Genomic DNA, 19,551 nt, shown 5'->3' with positions numbered 1-19,551 from the left:
AAAGCGTGTTTTTCCCATGCATTTTTCCATAGGACCTTTAGACACAGCCACAGCCCGAACGGCTGAACAGAGTTCCTTGAAATTTGGCAGAGAGGTAGTCTACAGGTCAAGGAAGTGCCTTTTGTAGGTTTGGTGTAAATCTGTTCAGTAGATTCTGAGAAAATAGCCTTTAAATCAATATATATATCTGAGCCAGCTTACGGTGCGCTTACGGTGCGCTTACCGTACGCGTACGGTGACGTGCGCGAGCGCGATTCTGATTGGCTGTTCGATCTAAGTAAACATTCGAATCGGTTGAAACCAGGAAGCGGCGGCCGCCATTTTCTCTCTCGCACTCTGAGGGGGGCTGCAAAAACCAAGACAAAAAACATCTACAGGGGGAGTATATTCAGTTCTTAAACACCCAGCATCCATATATGTGTCCCCAAACAACCCCCAAGGCCAAAAAATCAAATTTATTTTTTTTCCAAAAATCGCCGATTACGCTTACCGTACGCGTACGGTAAAACATTTATAAAAAAAAAATTAGCCACACTTTCCCCACCTCGTGTGCAAATGGTGCCCGTAGGGCACCATTTGTTCATGGCCTATATAATTAAATGGAAAGTACAAATGAATAACGTTCACAACAAAGCGCATAATATGTCCCCCATGTGCGCAGGGTGCGTGAAGCGCATCGTGCGTACATGGCCCATCCTGCGTAACGTGGGCACGCGGTGCGCGCAGTGCACCGCGTGACCACCGTGCGTGCACGGCACTAACTGCGTAAAGTGGGCGCGCGGAGCGCGAAGCGCACGGCGTGCTCACTGTGCGAGCACGGTGCGCGAAGCGCACCGTGCGCGCACGGAACGAACTGCGTTAACTGGGCGCGCACGCCACGAATGGCGTAAAGTAACTTAGCATTTAAAAAACCGTACAAATTCACTGAAAAAACCATAGGTTTCACACACGTTATAGTTAGGAATTAGCATTTAAAAAACCTTGCAAATTCACTGAAAAAACCATAGGTTTCACACAAGTTATAGTTAGCTGTACATTTCACTCGTAAAAAACCAATGAAATTCCCCCGTTATAGTTAGTGCAGGCAACTATAACTCACGCGACCGCAATCCTCTGCTGATGACATATGTGTCTTTATGAAAAAAAATATTTGTAATATATGTATAGCTAAAATTTAATGGAAGAAGACATGGGCAAATAAGTGTCTAAATACAGTATTAGCATAAGCAGAGGATTGCGGTCGCGTGAGTTATAGTTGCCTGCACTAACTATAACGGGGGAATTTCATTGGTTTTTTACGAGTGAAATGTACAGCTAACTATAACTTGTGTGAAACCTATGGTTTTTTCAGTGAATATATATATATATATATATATATATATATATATATATATATATATATATATATGTATATTTATACAGATTCCAGGTAATTTTATTCATGAACCATGCATAGTGAAAATATAAATACATATTTCACATTACATAACCTAGTGAATGGTCAGAGTATACAAAATCACGACATCCCCCCGGGAAATGGGACCGCCCGCTATGTGTGCGGTGGTCTCGCATATGCAATTAGGATGCGCCAGCCACACTGGCGGTTGCATTCCGCATTTTTTGCATTGCGGCAGGCGGTGCTGTCAGCAGCACCCGCTGCTATACAAAAAAGGCATTTGTGGATTTGCATGCACAACGTGGCAGGCACCGCGCAGTGCCTGCCACATCATCCATGCAAATGCAGGGGGGTACCATAGGTACCCCCATGTGTCCCCCCACCATCCAACATCCTGGGGGCCCGCAACAGGTCCCCAACTGTGGAATACGTTGCCGCCACGGAAAGGCTGCCTCCCGCTGACATTGTAATATGGATGGTGGGGTCTAGCAGACACCACCACCATATTCAACCCTTTTCTGCCCGGTCGACTCGTCGACCGGGCGGAAAAGCGGCAGACGGTCTTCCAGTCCGCTGTGGTACCCCCCGCCATCATAATATGGTGGGGGAAATGGGAGGCGGGCAGAGGAAGAAGTCGGGCGGATCCCCACCCCCATGCAGGCGGTGGCGATCCGCCCGACATCATAAAAGACCCATAAATACAGTTGTCTTAAAATCAAGTAAAAAAAAATCATAGAGCACCTAAGAGTAGCAAAGTGGTTTAATCAAAACATTCTATACAGCCCTGAATTTCCAAGCGAGAAATATTTCCCCCAGAGTTTCTCAAATTTCTTCTTTCCCCCAATTCGTATTGCATATAATTGTTTGCTCAATTGACTGATCATTTTGCATTGTTGATAAAGTCGCATCTCATTGACCAATTTCCACCCAACTTTGAAAAAAGTACAGAACAGGAGACTGACTTTCATCCTGCTAAACTTGCTGCAGCGTGATCACAAAGGTAAAGTTTAAAAAAAAGGGTGTCTCAAAAACATGGAATTCCAGCTAGACCACTTTACTCATCAAAAACAAAACAAAAAATCAATTGAATGAAAGTACTTTAAATTAAAAAAGTTCTAGTGCTAAGTTCCATTTAATGCCCTTCACTGGTTTGCTATATGTTCCTTCAGCCATTTTAAAGTTATTATCAAAAGTGGCCTTTGCTCATACATGTTCTCTTTATGTGTCTGTTATATGTTCGCAAGCATAGGGACTATTTTAAAAATGCAAAGAAACATTCTGATTGGCTCACTGTTCATGAACATCACAAATATGGATTAGCTGGAATACCGGTGAGACATTTTCAAAGGGAAGCCATCTATTTTCCCTTGGCTTGGGATTGCAAACATCAAGATATTTATAATTCAAAGGAAGAAAAAAACTCAAAATGGTTGTTTAACCTTCAAAAAACAATATTTTACACCATTAGAAAATGAACCTTGTTCTTATGGTAAAAATAAAACAAACCATTTTTTTAAAACAAAAACTCCTGATATTCCCTAGCATTGGGAGATATAAACAAAAATAAAATAGGCAAATATGTAGCACAGCCGGAAAGCTGATGCTGCTTTACACATAACTGCGAGGACCAAGGCCTGCCAACTTGTACAGATCACCTGATATGAGAGACAAAAATGCCTACATCTGCTATTCCCCTTGCATGGCAAGGATTAAAAAACATACGCACTACCCTTGCCAAAGGATGGGGATCTAAAAATAACCTCCCCAGCCTTACTGAGGCCAGGAGGGTTGATCGCCCACAAGTCTTGCTCAAGGTTGGGAAGAGATGTTTCTATTTTCCGTTTTCATTTGTTTACTGGGAAATCTTGGTGTAAAAGAACGCCAGGCCTGAGCCCTAAGATAGTGATGCAGAACGACTCCACACACACTTAGTTTATTTTGGGAGTGATCCTGAGCGGCCATGCTAACTTTTTATTTATCCCCTCTGCTGTGCCCAGCTCGGGGGTGCGTGCTACGTGTCCCTTCCGAGACAAATATGTCGGATGGCTCTCCACATTCCTCCTCACTTTAGTTACGTCCTTAACCATATGCCATATCGCCACATCTACTACATCCAAAGATTACACAGGTAATCTTGTAGGGCTTGGCTAGGAGTTGGATTTGGCCTCAGATCATACTGCTGCTTGTGGGTTCTGTTGACTCCTTCTCTCTCTCTTAGAGTCTGGTTGCTGGCAGGTGCCAAGGAGTCTTCATAACTTTGAGCACACCATTCTTGAGATTCTATGTGTGCATCAGACCGTCTTGTAAGGCCAGAGGTCAGCTGATGTCACAGTTAAATTACCTAGGATCTCCAACATTTCTTCCTCCTCTACTTCTCATGTTAATCACTTGGATTTTCTTGAACCACAAAACTTTTCCTCGCCACTCTTTCTCCCCAATGGGATACTGATGACATTGTGTCTTTTCCACAGTCCATGGACCATTTTCAAACGTTGTCTGAAACTTCCACCCAGGCTATTGGTCCATTATGAGCACTTGATCCCCTATGTGTATATGAAGGTCTCCTGCCCTTCGATGTCAGCTCACCCTGTCATTTGTTTCCTTATGTCCCCGCATTGTCTTTGTGACATTCAGAGGCACAGGATACCAGGTGGGTCCAACCAGGAGGCTGTCATAATTCTACTGCCAGAACATGAGTGTCATGGGCGAGCATTGTGTCTGCTTTGTGGTGTGTTGCCATACAATCACAAGAGCTGATGTAAACACTGTGCTAAGTCTTCTCCCTGGTCCACATTGGCCTTGTTTAGGATCCACATAAACAGCTCCTTTTCTCTACTGGCCTTTGACCACTGCAACTTTATCATTCGGCATTGATCCCCAGTCATTCTTAATTTCTGCCTTTGGAATGGGGTTTTATTCTCCGTTCTAATTTCCATACTCTGCCCAAAGTGGTGAATGTGTGTTTTTAGCAGAGGTTGTAACTTCTGGAATGCCACTGATGTTAGCAATTCTACATTTGGAAACTTGGAGTGCCCGTTCACCATCACAATTGTCAAACACCCATGAGGGAAACTGGATCCAGGATTACCTTGGTCCACAGGGTTCTGTAGGGTTCTTTTGGCATGATGAGTGCTGGACTTTTGCTGCAGATCATCATCTGAGAGGCTTGTCAAGTATTAAACATCTCTTGTACAGTGTCGATCATACAACAGACCCACACTATTTCCATGACCCGAGATTTTGTTTCAACCAGTACCTGGTATCATTGGTGTGTGAGTTCTGTGACTCGTTTTCTCAGTAGTCATGGCATCTCAATGTATCGTCTTCTCAGGAGAGGCTATCTCCCATGGGACTGTTTGTCCCTCACTTCCCAAGTCTGCTTGAGTATCTACTTGTCCTTTTGTCCAAACCTTTGGAAGTCTCTCATAAAGACTTCCCACAGGTGGTTTTGCATTGCACCCAGTGCCCTTTAGTATGCACTCATTCTCTTGTGAGGCTTCTCTGAACTCTTCCAAATGTATCGCCTTCAGACAAGCCCACTGTGTGAACTGATAAATGAGGTCTGCAGTATCACCCTCCTATGTAATCATACCCTTGTGCCCTGGGGAGAGAGCCTTGACAGATAGTCGGCGGGGTTGCTGATTCCTGGTTGATAAATCACCTGACAGTGGTTTTTTTAGTTGGACAGCCCATCACCCTACCCATCTGGGGTCAATTTGTGTTCATTAAAGCATTCACTTTAAACAAAAAACAAGGGAACCCAAATAGGTACACAAGGACCTTGGGTATCAATTATTATTGTGGACAGTGGTCCTTGTAACAATAATGTGAGTTAAATAAATATAGAATGCAATTAAAACTATATTTCAACTATCCAGCCGGACGGGGAATTAATCCGATTTATTAAAAAATTAGCAAAGCAACGAAGTTGAACCAAGTGGGGTACAATCCTGTACCAACAAACATAAAAGTGAGGTAATGGGTAACATTAGGACACACGAAACAAAGACATTTAAGGCAAACCAAAACAAAGAAGCTTGTCGTAATAATTGGGCATGAAACAAGCATAATAGTGAACACAACCGTGGCATTTAGTATGAACAATTTTAGTAAGTGTACACGTAGTTGAACAAAGGTCGACGACGTTTCGATCCCATTTACAAAAATAGAGGGATCATCATCAGGACTAACAATATTGCCTAAGGGTTTAAATATAATGGAACAAGGGGAAACAATGATTGAAGGAAGGAAGAGAGAAAAAAAAGTAGAAAGTTAGAGTAGGTTCAACATGAACAAAAACGCTTATTAATTCGCGCACAATGACGAAAAATTATAGTGCCTATTAAGCTAAAAAGAAGCAGGACCATGTGGATGACTAACGGTGAACAATTGAATTAGCGTGAAAGCAATTGAACCGTGCCAATAGATCAATATAATTGACTAACCATAGAGTTAAACGTGAAGGAAGCAATTTGGCCGTGCCAATAGATCAATGTGGATGACTAACAGTGGATTTTAATCAGCCATGAAGGAAGCCATTAACAAGCATTGGGAGGAATAGAGAGAGGTGAGGTAATGTGATACAACCAAGGGAGCAGTGCATATGTGAACCACTGAAATTACATTAATTTGGACAACGGATTATAGCAAGTCTAATTACGTACCGATGATGCGGAGAAAAGGGGAAATGAACTACACCTTGGCCCAGATAAAATAGGAGTGGTACGTGGTAGTAACCAAGAATAAGGGGTCACCGGGACCTGTAAGGGAGAGTTAATTAGTGGTAAAGATTGGAAACAGGAACCAGTGAGGGAGGGGACGCGCGTGTAGGCTTAAACCATACCTATGATAGGACCCTCAGTCACGGAGCCGTGTGATGGGATGCGGCAAGGGGGGAAGCCCAGTGGTTCCAATTGTAGTCGTGGGAGAAGGGTCCCAATTAATTAAGGACCGCCGAAAACCTATCAGGGAGAGTAACAAGGGTGGTAAGGTTGGGATTGGGAATGATGGAAGCGCGTGTAGAAATGAAGCATACCTTCAATCAGGTCCAAGGACACGAAACACTGGGTAGGGACGGCAGGGCAGGTTCACCACAGCTAATAGGCAGTGCGGGTTCACACCATGGGTTGTGAATCGAACCTGAAACTAGAGGAGTATCAAAGAATGAGGGGTGGTCGGGTAAAACCATGGGAGCAAGGGCCACGGGATTGGAGCATCCACTTACCGAAGGGACGGCAATTAACCGGGATAATTTCAATGATACTTACCGCTGATGAGCTCAGTGACTCTCATCCTAGGTCGGTAGAGGCGGGCGTGTATCATCAGTAAATATCCCGCGAGACTACTAACGTGTACACAGGGTAAAACTAGTGCGCAACCTGAGGAGGCCATCTTGAGTGAGTGTGATGCAGTCAAGGGGCGAGGGATCTAGGAAGGCATGGATTGACTTCCTAATTAAGGGGGACACTTTCTCGTACGTTCGGCACGGTTGTCAGGGAACCCAAGGGACAGAACGCAATAAGGGTCTTAGAAAAAAGAGTGTTGTGAAGGAACCCAAATGGGACAGATTGTAACTAAGAAGAAAGACTCAGTGATGTGCTCAAGCAGAAACAATAAAAGATAGAGCAAAAGAAAGACTCAAAGAGGAATATAAAGATCCATCTAAGGCATATTTAAAAGTTACCAAAGTTTCAGGTTCGATTCACAACCCACGGTGTGAACCCGCACTGCCTATTAGCTGTGGTGAACCTGCCCTGCCGTCCCTACTCAGTGTTTCGTGTCCTTGGACCTGATTGAAGGTATGCTTCATTTCTACACGCGCGTCCATCATTCCCAATCCCAACCTTACTACCCTTGTTACTCTCCCTGATAGGTTTTCGGCGGTCCTTAACCCCTTGTATGCCCATGACGAGCTGGACTTGTCATGGAGCACAGTCGCGCTGTGCCCATGACGAGTCCAGCTCGTCATGAGGCATACCCTAGGGAATCCCTCTGGTGCGGGCACCAGGGGTATTCCCTTTCTGCAAGAACAGCCTCTGGAGCTGGGGAAGAGCTTCCCCAGCACTCGAGGACCCCCCCCCCCCTTTCACTGTAATGACGATCGGCGCGCACGTCATTACAGTGAAAGTGCCCCTCCGGGGGGCAGAAAGCCCACTAAACACCAGGGATTAGTCTTTAGTTTTATTTTTAGGGTGGGGGCTGCCCACAACGGGCACGTCAATGCCCCCACCCACCACCATTGCAGCCTTTCTGCACCCCCTGGGGTCATATGGGGCATCGGCCCCCAATCTGTCCCCCCGGGGGGGGCAAAAAGCCCACTAGACACCAGGGAATTGGCCAAAACGGGCAGGCCCATTCTCCCCCCCAATTACTACAGTCTTTCTGCCCCCCCGGGGGGCAGATGGGGCATTGGCCCCTAATCTGCCCCTTCGGGGGAGCAGAAAGCCCACTAAACACCAGGGATTCGTTTTTAGTTTTATTTTTAGGGTGGGGGCTGCCCGCAACGGGCACGCCAATGACCCCACCCACCCGCCACCATTACAGCCTTTCTGTCCCCAATCTGTCCCCCCGGGGGGGGGGCAAAATGCCCACTAGACACCAGGGAATTGTAAGAAAAAAAAAATAGGGGTGGGGGCTGCCAAAAACGGGCAGGCCCATACCCCCACCCCACCCCACCCCCCAATTATTACAGTCTTTCTGCCCCCCCCCGGGGGGCAGATGGGGTATTGGCCCCTAATCTGCCCCTTCGGGTGTGGGGCAGAAAGCCCACTAAACACCAGGGATTTTTTTTGCGCAATTGTTTTTAGGGTGTGGGCTGCCAATGCCCCCACTCTCCCCCCCACAAAAATGTTAGTCTTTCTGCCCCCCAGGAGGCAGATGGGAGCTGTATCCCCCAATCTGGCCCCTCCTGGGGGCGCAGAATGCCCACTAGAAACCATGGATTTTTTTGTTTTATTAGTGTAGGGGTAGGGGCTCCCCAAAATGGGCATGACAATACCCCACCCCACCCCCAGTGAAATTCCAGTCTTTCTGCCCCCCCGGGAGGGCAGATGGTGGCAGTGGCCCCTGATCTGCCCCCTGGGGGGGCAGAAAGCCCAGTAGGCGCCAGCGAGTATGCAGGCTTTTTTTATGCGTGGGGGTGGGGGCTGCCCAAAATGGTCAAACCAATGCCCCCACAAAAAATAGCCACAGTCTTTCTGCCCCTTTAGGGGCATATCTGGATGAAACCCCCTTCCCCGATTCCCCCCAGGGCAGCAGAAAGCCCACTGGGCTCCGATTTGTTTTTAGCAATGTGCATACCTGTGGATTTTTGGTCCTAGCGCAGTTGGCACATTGGCAAACCTAGCAAAACTGTACATTCTTTAAAACTAGACACCGAGGGGAATCCTGGATGGGGTGACTTCACTGGCTTTCACCAGTTTCTGTTACCCAGAATCCATTGCAAACCTAAAAATGTGTTCAAAATAACACATTTTCCTCACATTTGTTTGTCGGAAAGTTCTGCAATCTGCGTGGGTCCACAAAATTCCACCCACCCTGCGTTCCCCAAAGTCTTCAGAGAAAAATGGTACCTCACTTGCGTGGGTAGGCATAGTGCCCGCGTCAGGCAAGGGCCCAAAACCTATTGAGGAGACATCAAAATTACCTATCACAAAACAACCTGGTTTAGCAAAGGGGGTCCTATGAGTTTTTGGCCCCGGGCTTGGCGGCCACCTAGGGAAACCTACCAAGCCCACACATTTCTGAAAACTAGACACCCAGAGGATTCCAGGGAGGTATGGCTTGCGTGGCTCCCCCAATGTTTCCTTACCCAGAATGCCCTGCAAACCTCAAATTTAGCTGAAAAAATCCCCTTTTTCACACATTTTTGTGTGGGAAAGTTGTGGCATCACCGGGCTGACACAAATTTCCTACCACCCAGCGTTCCCCCGGGTCTCCCGATAAAAACAGTGCCTCACTCGTGTGGGACGCCCAAGTACCCGCGACAGGCAAGGCCCCAAAACGTATTGAGGCGACATGAAAATTGCCTACCTCAAAACGACCTGGTTTTGCAAGGGGGGTCACCTGGATTTTTGGCCCGGTGCTCGGCGGCCACCTAGGGGAACCTACCAAACCCACACATTTCTGAAAACTAGACACCCGGGGGATTCCAGGGAGGTATGGCTTGCGTGGATCCCCCAACGTTTCCTTACCCAGAATGCCCTGCAAACCTCAAATTTAGCTGAAAAAATCACCTTTTTCACACATTTTTGTGTGGGAAAGTTGTGGCATCACCGGGCTGACACAAATTTCCTACCACCCAGTATTCCCCGGGGTCTCCCAGATAAAAATGGTGCCTCACTCGTGTGGGAGGCCCAAGTACCCGCAACAGGCAAGGCCTCAAAACGTATTGAGGCGACATGAAAATTGCCTACCTCAAAACGACCTGGTTTTGCAAGGGGGGTCACCTGGGTTTTTGGCCCGGTGCTCGGCGGCCACCTAGGGGAACCTACCAAACCCACACATTTCTGAAAACTAGACACCCAGGGGATTCCAGGGAGGTATGGCTTGCGTGGATCGCCCAACGTTTCCTTACCCAGAATGCCCTGCAAACCTCAAATTTAGCTGAAAAAATCACCTTTTTCACAAATTTTTGTGTGGGAAAGTTGTGGCATCACCGGGCTGACAGAAATTTCCTACCACCCAGCGTTCCCCCGGGTCTCCCGATAAAAACGGTGCCTCACTCGTGTGGGAGGCCCAAGTACCCGCGACAGGCAAGGCCCCAAAACGTATTGAGGTGACATGAAAATTGCCTACCTCAAAACGACCTGGTTTTGCAAGGGGGGTCACCTGGGTTTTTGGCCCTGTGCTCAGCGGCCACCTAGGGGAACCTACCAAACCCACACATTTCTGAAAACTAGACCCCCGGGGGATTCCAGGGAGGTATGCCTTGCGTGGATCCCCCAACGTTTCCTTACCCAGAATGCCCAGCAAACCTTAAATTTTGCTCAAAGCATCAACTTTTTCACACATTTTTGTGTGGGAAAGTTGAGGCATCACCGGGCTGACACAAATTTCCTACCACCCAGCGTTCCCCCGGGTCTCCCGATAAAAACGGTGCCTCACTCGTGTGGGAGGCTCAAGTACCCGTGACAGGCAAGGCCCCAAAACGTAGTGAGGCGCACTACGTTTAGGACCCTTGCCTGTTGAGGCGCACTACGGTTTGGACCCTTGCCTGTCGCAGGTACTTGGGCCTCCCACACGAGTGAGGCACTGTTTTTATCGGGAGACCCGGGGGAACGCTGGGTGGTAGGAAATTTGTGTCAGACCAGTGATGCCTCGACTTTACCACACAAAAATGTGTGAAAAAGGTGATTTTTTCTGCTAAATTTGAGGGTTTCAGGGCATTCTGGGTAAGGAAACATTGGGGGATCCACGCAAGCCATACCTCCCTGGAATCCCCTGGGTATCTAGTTTTCAGAACTGTGTGGGTTTGGTAGGTTCCCCTAGGTGGCCGCCGAGCACCGGCCAAAAACCCAGGTGACCCCCCTTGCAAAACCAGGTCGTTTTGAGGTAGGCAATTTTCATGTCGCCTCAATACGTTTTGGGCCCTTGCCTGTTGCGGGTACTTGGGCCTCCCACACGAGTGAGGCACCGTTTTTATCGGGAGACCCGCGGGAACGCTGGGTGGTAGGAAATTTGTGTCAGCCCGGTGATGCCTCAACTTTACCACACAAAAATGTGTGAAAAAGGTGATGTTTTCAGCTAAATTTGAGGTTTGCAGGGCATTCTGGGTAAGGAAACGTTGGGGGATCCACGCAAGCCATACCTCCCTGGAATCCCCCGGGTGTCTAGTTTTCAGAAATGTGTGGTTTTGGTAGGTTCCCCTAGGTGGCTGCTGAGCACCGGGCCAAAAACCCAGGTGACCCCCCTTGCAAAACCAGGTTGTTTTGAGGTAGGCAATTTTCATGTCGCCTCAATACGTTTTGGGGCCTTGCCTGTCGCGGGTACTTGGGCCTCCCACAAGAGTGTGGCACCGTTTTCATCGGGAGACCCGGGGGAATGCTGGGTGGTAGGAAATTTGTGGATCCACGCAGATTCCGGAACTTTCCACCACAGAAATGTGGGGAAAATTTGTTTTTTTGTCAAGTTTTTAAGGTTTGCAAGGGATTCTGGGTAACAGACCCTGGTGGGAGGCAGTCAAGTCACCCAATCCTGGATTCCCCTGGGTGTCTAGTTTTCAAAAATGTATAGGTTTGCTAGGTTTCCCAAGGTGCCCGGAGAGCTAGGGTTCAAAAACTACAGCTAGACATTTTGCCAAAAAATGGTCATTTTTCACTGCGAAATTGAGGTGTGACCACGTTGCGTTTTGTGCCGTTTCCTGTCGCGGGCACTAGGCCAACCCACACAAGTGAGGTACCGTTTTTCTCGTAAGACTCTGGGGAACGCGGGGTGGGTGGAAATTTGTGGATCCACGCAGATTCCGGAACTTTCCACCACAGAAATGTGGGGAAAATGTGTTTTTTTGTCAATTTTTTAGGTTTGCAAGGGATTCTGGGTAACAGACCCTGGTGGGAGGCAGTCAAGTCACCCCATCCTGGATTTCCCTGGGTGTCTAGTTTTCAAAAATGTATATGTTTGCTAGGTTTCCCAAGGTGCCCGTAGAGCTAGGGTTCAAAAACTAGAGCTAGGCACTTTGCCAAAAAAGGGTAAATTTTCACTGCGATATTGAGTTGTGACCAGGTTGCGTTTTGCGCCGTTTCCTGTCGCGGGCACTAGGTCGACCCACACAAGTGAGGTACTGTTTTTCTCGTAAGACTTTGGGGAACGCAAGGTGGGTGGAAATTTGTGGATCCACGCAGATTCCGGAACTTTCCACTACAGAAATGTGGGGAAAATGTGGTTTTTTTTACAATTTTTTAGGTTTGCAAGGGATTCTGGGTAACAGACCCTGGTGGGAGGCAGTCAAGTCACCCCATCCTGGATTCCCCTGGGTGTCTAGTTTTCAAAAATGTATAGGTTTGTTAGGTTTCTCAAGGTGCCCGCAGAGCTAGGGTTAAAAAACTAGAGCTAGGCACTTTGCCAAAAAAGGGTACATTTTCACTGTGATATTGAGTTGTGACCACGTTGCGTTTTGCGCCGTTTCCTGTCGCGGGCACTATGCCTACCCACACAAGTGGGGTACCATTTTTATCGGGAGACTTAGGGTAATTCAGTTTTGTAAAGAAACTGTTATTATCTATTGACTTTCGATGCATTTCTGCCTTCCAAATGAAAGATATTGTGTAAAAAAGAAGTCATTCTAAAAAATGACTGATAATTCCCATGCCAGTATGAGTATTCCCAATTTCAGAAATGTGCAAATATCTACTGTTTCTAAACTCTATATTTTGTTCCCATTTCAGAAATACATAGGTGTCTTTCATACCGATTTTTCCATGTACACATTTTTACAGAATAATTACTATATACCCGGTACATAATAAAAAACCATTGCAAGTTGCTGCTCAGTTTTTGGCTCTGGGTTCGTCGGGTTCTTTGTGAACCTACAAGTCCTATATATCCCCACAACCAGTAATGTCCAGCGGATGTAATGGTATATTGCTTTCAAAGAGCTGTCATAATTAGAAGAAGTTACAGGTGAAAACCTTGACACAAAAGGGTTTTTTTTCAACTAATTTTCAATTTATCCTATATTCAACTGTTAGTTTCTATAAAAAAACCTTGATGGATCTACACAAATGACCCCTTGCTGAATTCAGAATTTTGTCTTCTTCTCGAAAATGTATAGCTTTCCAGGATCCATTATTGCTTTTGTACCCATTTTTGCCATTAACTGGAACAGCAAAATTGGGCTATGTCCCAGAAAAATGCCAAAACTGTGTAAAAAATGTTGGGTTTCTGACAAAAGTCTGGTATCCCCGAAAAGCTGGGAAAATGGTGATTTCAACCCCACAAACCCTTTTTTGATAACATTTGCAGGGAAAAACCCAGATGCTTTCATTTGCAGCCCGTTTTTCCAATTTTTCCAAAAAAAATCCAAATTTTGCTGTATTTTGGCTAATTTCTGTGACCCCTCTAGGAGAATCCACAAACCCTGAGTACCTTTAGAATCCTCATGATGTTGGAAGAAAAGGATGCAAATTTGGCGTGGATACCTTATGTGGTCAAAAAGTTACAGGGGCCTGAGTGCGCACTACCCCAAATAGCCAAAAAAGGGCGTGGCACAGGAGGGGAAAAGGCCTGGCAGCGAAGCGGTTAATTAATTGGGACCCTTCTCCCATGACTACAATTGGAACCACTGGGCTTCCCCCCTTGCCGCATCCCATCACACGGCTCCGTGACTGGGGGTCCTATCATAGGTATGGTTTAAGCCTACACACGCGTCCCCTCCCTCACTGGTTCCTGTTTCCAATCCTTACCACTAATTAACTCTCCCTTACAGGTCCCGGCAACCCCTTTTCCTTGGTTACTACCACGTACCACTCCTATTTTATCTGGGCCAAGGTATGGTTCATTTCCCCTTTTCTCCGCATCATCGGCATGTAATTAGACTTGCTATAATCCGTTGTCCAAATTCATGTAATTTCAGTGGTTCACATATGCACTGCTCCCTTGGTTGTATCACGTTACCTCACCTCTCTCTACTCCTCCCAATGCTTGTTAATTGCTTCCTTCATGGCTGATTAAAATCCACTGTTAGTCATCCACATTAATCTATTGGCACGGCCGAATTGCTTCCTTCACGTTTAACTCTATAGTTAGTAAATTATATTGATCTATTGGCACGGTTCAATTGCTTTCACGGCTAATTCAATTCTTCACCATTAGTCATCCACATGGTCCTTCTTCTTTTTAGCTTAATAGGCACTATAATTTTTCGTCATTGTGCGCGAATTGATAAGCGTTTTTGGTCATGTTGAACCTACTCTAACTTTCTACTTCTTTTCTCTCTTCCTTCCTTAAATCATTGTCTCCCCTTGTTCCATTATATTTAAACCCTTAGGCAATATTGTCAGTCCTGATGATGATCCCTCTATTTTTGTAAATAGGATCGAAACGTCGTTGCCCTTTGTTCAACTACGAGTACACTTACTAAAAATTTTCATACTAAGTGCCACGGTTGTGTTCACTATTATGCTTGTTTCATGCCGAATTATTACGACAAGCTTCTTTGTTTTGGTTTGCATTAAATGTCTTTGTTTCATGTGTCGTAATGTTACCCATTACCTCACTTTTATGTTTGTTGGTACAGGATTGTACCCCACTTGGTTCAAATTCATTGCTTTGCTAATTTTTGAATAAATTGGATTAATTCCCTATCCGGCTGGAGAGTTGCAATATAGTTTTGATTGCATTCTATATTTATTTAACTCGCATTAAAGCATTCAGGCATTAAAGTCTTGATCAATGTGTCACCAGATTTTATTCACCACATTTTGGTGATGATCCAGCCATAGCCTGTTGAGTGGCACTGTGTGGAAACGGGGAGTTTGGAGGGACCGTAGTAGCCAATCATTAGCTGATCGCACACTGCTAGATCTGAGTTTGGATACGATCTTCATATCCAACAACTCCGGAGTCTGCACTCAGCATTTTTTTTTTATTTTCAACACATTTAGGGATCCAGTGGGACTACGTCATTGAGAGTGCCTGTTAGCAACGTGCCCTGATGTGCTTTCATCATACGTCTGTGTGGCATTACAAAGGTTTGGTTTCCCGGCAACGGGCGTCACGTCTCCATACCGAAGTGCTGCAGTTGGAGATACGCGGCCACGGTCAAGCATACGCAGCCACGGTCAAGCAGGAAGTGCTACAAGTTGACGAGCCACGATGAGCGCAGACGGCGTTCTGGAGTACGGGTGCTTCTTGTCTGCCGCAAGGAGCGGTAACCCTAAGGAGCGCATTTTGATAGCTGGCATTTGCAAGTGGGTATTGTACACAACATTAATGTAAGTTGTTAAGGCCTTTGTTATTGGCACAGTGCTTGTCAATTTGGGTGACAGACACACCATTCAAGGTACGTTGGGTAATATTTAATCCACTTCGCCGCCCACGTTTTATAAATCTGAGCACTTAAAAGATACCCTTGGGCAATTGTGGACATTATGTCAAATGTTGTTGGAAGGAGTTCTTGTTTTGCATGCATCTTTGGAATACCCTGTGACTTTATTTGGCACAACTCTGCATTTTTTTCACATATTGCGTTGTGAACATGGCAAACAGCTCTATTTTGACGCTGCCTGTGTTTTTGGCCCATCCAGGTACCCCTCTTATCCCTTGAGAAGATTGGATAGACATCTTCAAGAACTATTGACTAGCACTTGATGGCCAAGTGTTTAGTGCTGGCAGAAAGAAGGCACTGTTACCAAGTGTTTTGGGGAGTGAGGGTCAACACACTTTTAAATATCTTCCAGTAGTTTTGGATGCCAATAATCAACCTATTGGAGATGTGTTTAAGGAAGCTAAGTTTCAATTAGAACGTAGGTTTGCAAAGGAGACTAATATAGTTATCCTGAGATATAAATTGTATACCCATCCTCAAAAGGCAGATGAGTCCACTGAGGACTTTGTGTCAAGGTTACGTGAGTTATCCATCAAGTGCCAGTTTGGGTATATGACGGATGAATTGATAGGGGACCAACTTATAGTGCAGTGTAAAAGCAAAAAAAATCCAGGAAAGACTTTGGGCAGCCAAAAACCCTTCTTTGAAGGATGCCATTCAGATTGCGAAGGTGGTGGAGGAATTCAATTTTTGCATGCGTTAAATGGGAAAAAGGGGTACAGCTGAAAGGGGTAGGGTGTTGTGTGTACACAGAGAAGAAGAAGAAGAGTTACACAAATCTGTGAGAGTGGTTAACAAATAAGGCACAAGTGGGAAAAAATTCAGAAGAAAGTTGTTGTTTCAAAACAATCTCTGAAAACAAGTTTCAGGTGTGGCACGTGGGAATACCAGCAAGAACGTACCAGCAAGAAAGTGGCGACTCAATTGCCCACATTCTATGTGGTTTGCAATGTATGTTATAGACCACTCCGAAGATGGTAGCTATCATCATATGTGACCTTGAGTAGTCTCACACTTTTTTCGAGCTTCGTGGCATGTATAACATTGAAATACCAGCAAGAACGAACCAGCAAGAAAGTGGCTACTCAATTGCCCCCATTCTATGCGATTTACAATGTATGTTATAGAACACTCCAACGATGGCAGCTATCATCATATGTGGCTTTGAGTAGTCACACACTTTTTTCTTGCATCGTGGCATAAGCGCAGCTACACACCACCTGCAACAAGGTTTGAGTAGTCTCTGTCCTCCATGCACAGCACCAAAATGCTGTTCACAAAGGGCACACAACCCTCACACACTTTCTATCCATTTTTACACTGCCAACTAGTGCTTAAGCCGCCTATCTTTTGCTCCTTTTACATTAACTCACAAAGAAAATCAAAACATTTACAAATGTACTTTGGCACCTCATCAGGTAGTACAGCTACCCTCCTGCAATAGAGAAAGAAACTGAAGCCTTATCTCTTACCAGGCACACACAAGAAGCCTCCTTGCACTATTCCAAGCAGTCTTCAGTTGTATCCATGCCTTTTAGTGATACATAATTCACCAGCTAAGTTGGATCTATCTATCTATCTATCTATCTATCTATCTATCTATCTATCTATCTATCTATCTATCTATCTATCTATCTATCTATCTATCTATCTATCTATCTATCTATCTATCTATCTATCTATCTATCTATCTATCTATCTATCTATCTGTCTGTCTGTCTGTCTGTCTGTCTGTCTGTCTGTCTGTCTGTCTGTCTGTCTGTCTGTCTGTCTATCTATCTATCTATCTATCTATCTGTCTGTCTGTCTGTCTGTCTGTCTGTCTGTCTGTCTGTCTGTCTGTCTGGCTGTCTGTCTGTCTGTCTGTCTGTCTGTCTGTCTGTCTGTCTGTCTGCCTGCCTGTCTGTCTGTCTGTCTGTCTGCCTGCCTGCCTGTATATCTATCTATCTATCTATCTATCTATCTATCTATCTATCTATCTATCTATCTATCTATCTATCTATCTATCTATCTATCTATCTATCTATCTATCTATCTATCTATCTATCTATCTATCTATCTATCTATCTATCTATCTATCTATCTATCTATCTATCTATCTATCTATCTATCTATCTATCTATCTATCTATCTATCTATCTATCTATCTATCTATCTATCTATCTATCTCTCTCTCTCTCTATCTATCTATCTATCTATCTATCTATCTATCTATCTATCTATCTATCTATCTATCTATCTATCTATCTATCTATCTATCTATCTATCTATCTATCTATCTATCTATCTATCTACCTGTCTCTCTGTCCACTGGCTCATTTGAGCCCTGGGGACCACCACCTCCTCAAGGTTGAAGTAACATTATATTTTGGTATTGTTATAATATCCTACTTCACATTAAACAAAAATTCTAGAAATCCACTGAAAAAAATAAAGTTTAAAGTGACCTTATAGTAAGGTGAAAATGTCACTTAAAATTTAACATTTTAAACAAAAAAAACCACTGAAATTCAACAGTTATTATTAACTAAAGTAATTATAACTTGGCCCTCGCCATGCATTGCGTTGATATTAATAAAGTAATTTCAGATGTTTCATTAATGTTATCTGTGATATCATAGAAGATGTCATGAGTGATATCATATGTCATTATGTAATATGTGCAGTCATAAGCAGTGCATGCCGAGGTTGTGAACTATAGTTTCTTGTGTTAACAATAACTGCTCAATTTCTGTGTTTAAGTTAAAAATGTTATGTTTTAACTGACATTTTCACCTGACTATAATGTTATTCAGCCGTGCACTAGGGGGCTAGCCTCAGGCCCTGGCCTGTAGCCAGTCCCTATGCCTTAACTAGCCGAGAAAGGCTTTTGGCCTAGCACAGCGGAGGTTTGGACGCAGGGCTTCGCCTGAGTCCAGGCTCTGCACCCAAACCCCAGAGGTGGCCAAGATACCATTGATTTTGCAGTGCACCAAAGGCTCACACTTTTTCTTCCACCGTACCTTGCTACCGCAATACTACTGCAAAATTAAAAGGGGTCATGCTGAGCATCGTGGTACTACTACGTTGTCGCAAAAAACACATCAATTTGACCCCAGGAGGTGTCCCTCTGGGATCCCTTCACAAGAGCCAATGGTCAGGGTAACCCTACTCTGTCCCCTTATTCCTTATATTAATTTATTTTCTACAACATGGGGACCGGGTCCCCAATTCATAAAATGGCAGCCACATTCTTATTAATGGCAAATTATGGAACAGATTTCTACCAAATTACAAAAAGCATGTTTTCCAGATCAAGGAATACCTTTGTGACATAGTTTGTGTAAGGCTGTCCAAACATTTTTGCAGAATCCCTGTTCAATTTTCCCATTGAAAATTACATTGGGATAATGAGTTTTGTGACCTCTGTTTGTGTCTTCCCTGCTTGACGGTATCACTATGAACTTACCAGGAAGGCACTGAGGTGAGCCAACCTTTTGTTAGGGAACTTTTGTGAAGATTCGTCAAAGGGCACCAAAGCTTTAGCAACCCCAAAAAATCTATTTTCTATGGTAACATGGTCCTATGACTCCACAGTTGCAACCGCCACAGTGTAATATAATATGTATGTCAAAACAGCATGGGAGGTAACTGAGTATAGGCGTTGAGACAATGGGAGACAAGTATATTTTGACCCTAGATACAAAGTCACCAAATGGCTTAAATGCTGATGAGGATTTAGTTAGATGTCTGCAAGTCAATCAAGGCAAGATGAATACTGTAGTCTCAGCATGTGTTCTTTTAAATAATCATAATTAATTTCTGTATTTGATAATTCATTTATAGTCACAAGAGTACTTTTTTCTTCTTCTCTTAGTTTGTGTTTTGTTTTTGTTCTTCCTGTACAATATATCCATTTGTGGTATAATCATCAATGCTTCGGTTCAGTGATATGCTGCATATAACTCTTATATATCGAGGTTTGCCCAGTTGAGCTCAATTTTGTCTTGTTCGGCTGGGTTTGACAAATTTGGATTTGATATTTATACATATGGTATGTATAGTGGACAGAGTTTGGGTGATATGATGTTGAATTTCACCTTAAACAAACTTTCAATTTGATTGATTCACA

The sequence above is a fragment of the Triturus cristatus genome, chromosome 3_1, assembly GCF_964204655.1.
Source record: "Triturus cristatus chromosome 3_1, aTriCri1.1, whole genome shotgun sequence".
Taxonomy (NCBI): domain Eukaryota; kingdom Metazoa; phylum Chordata; class Amphibia; order Caudata; family Salamandridae; genus Triturus; species Triturus cristatus.
This window is presented reverse-complemented; position numbering follows the sequence as displayed.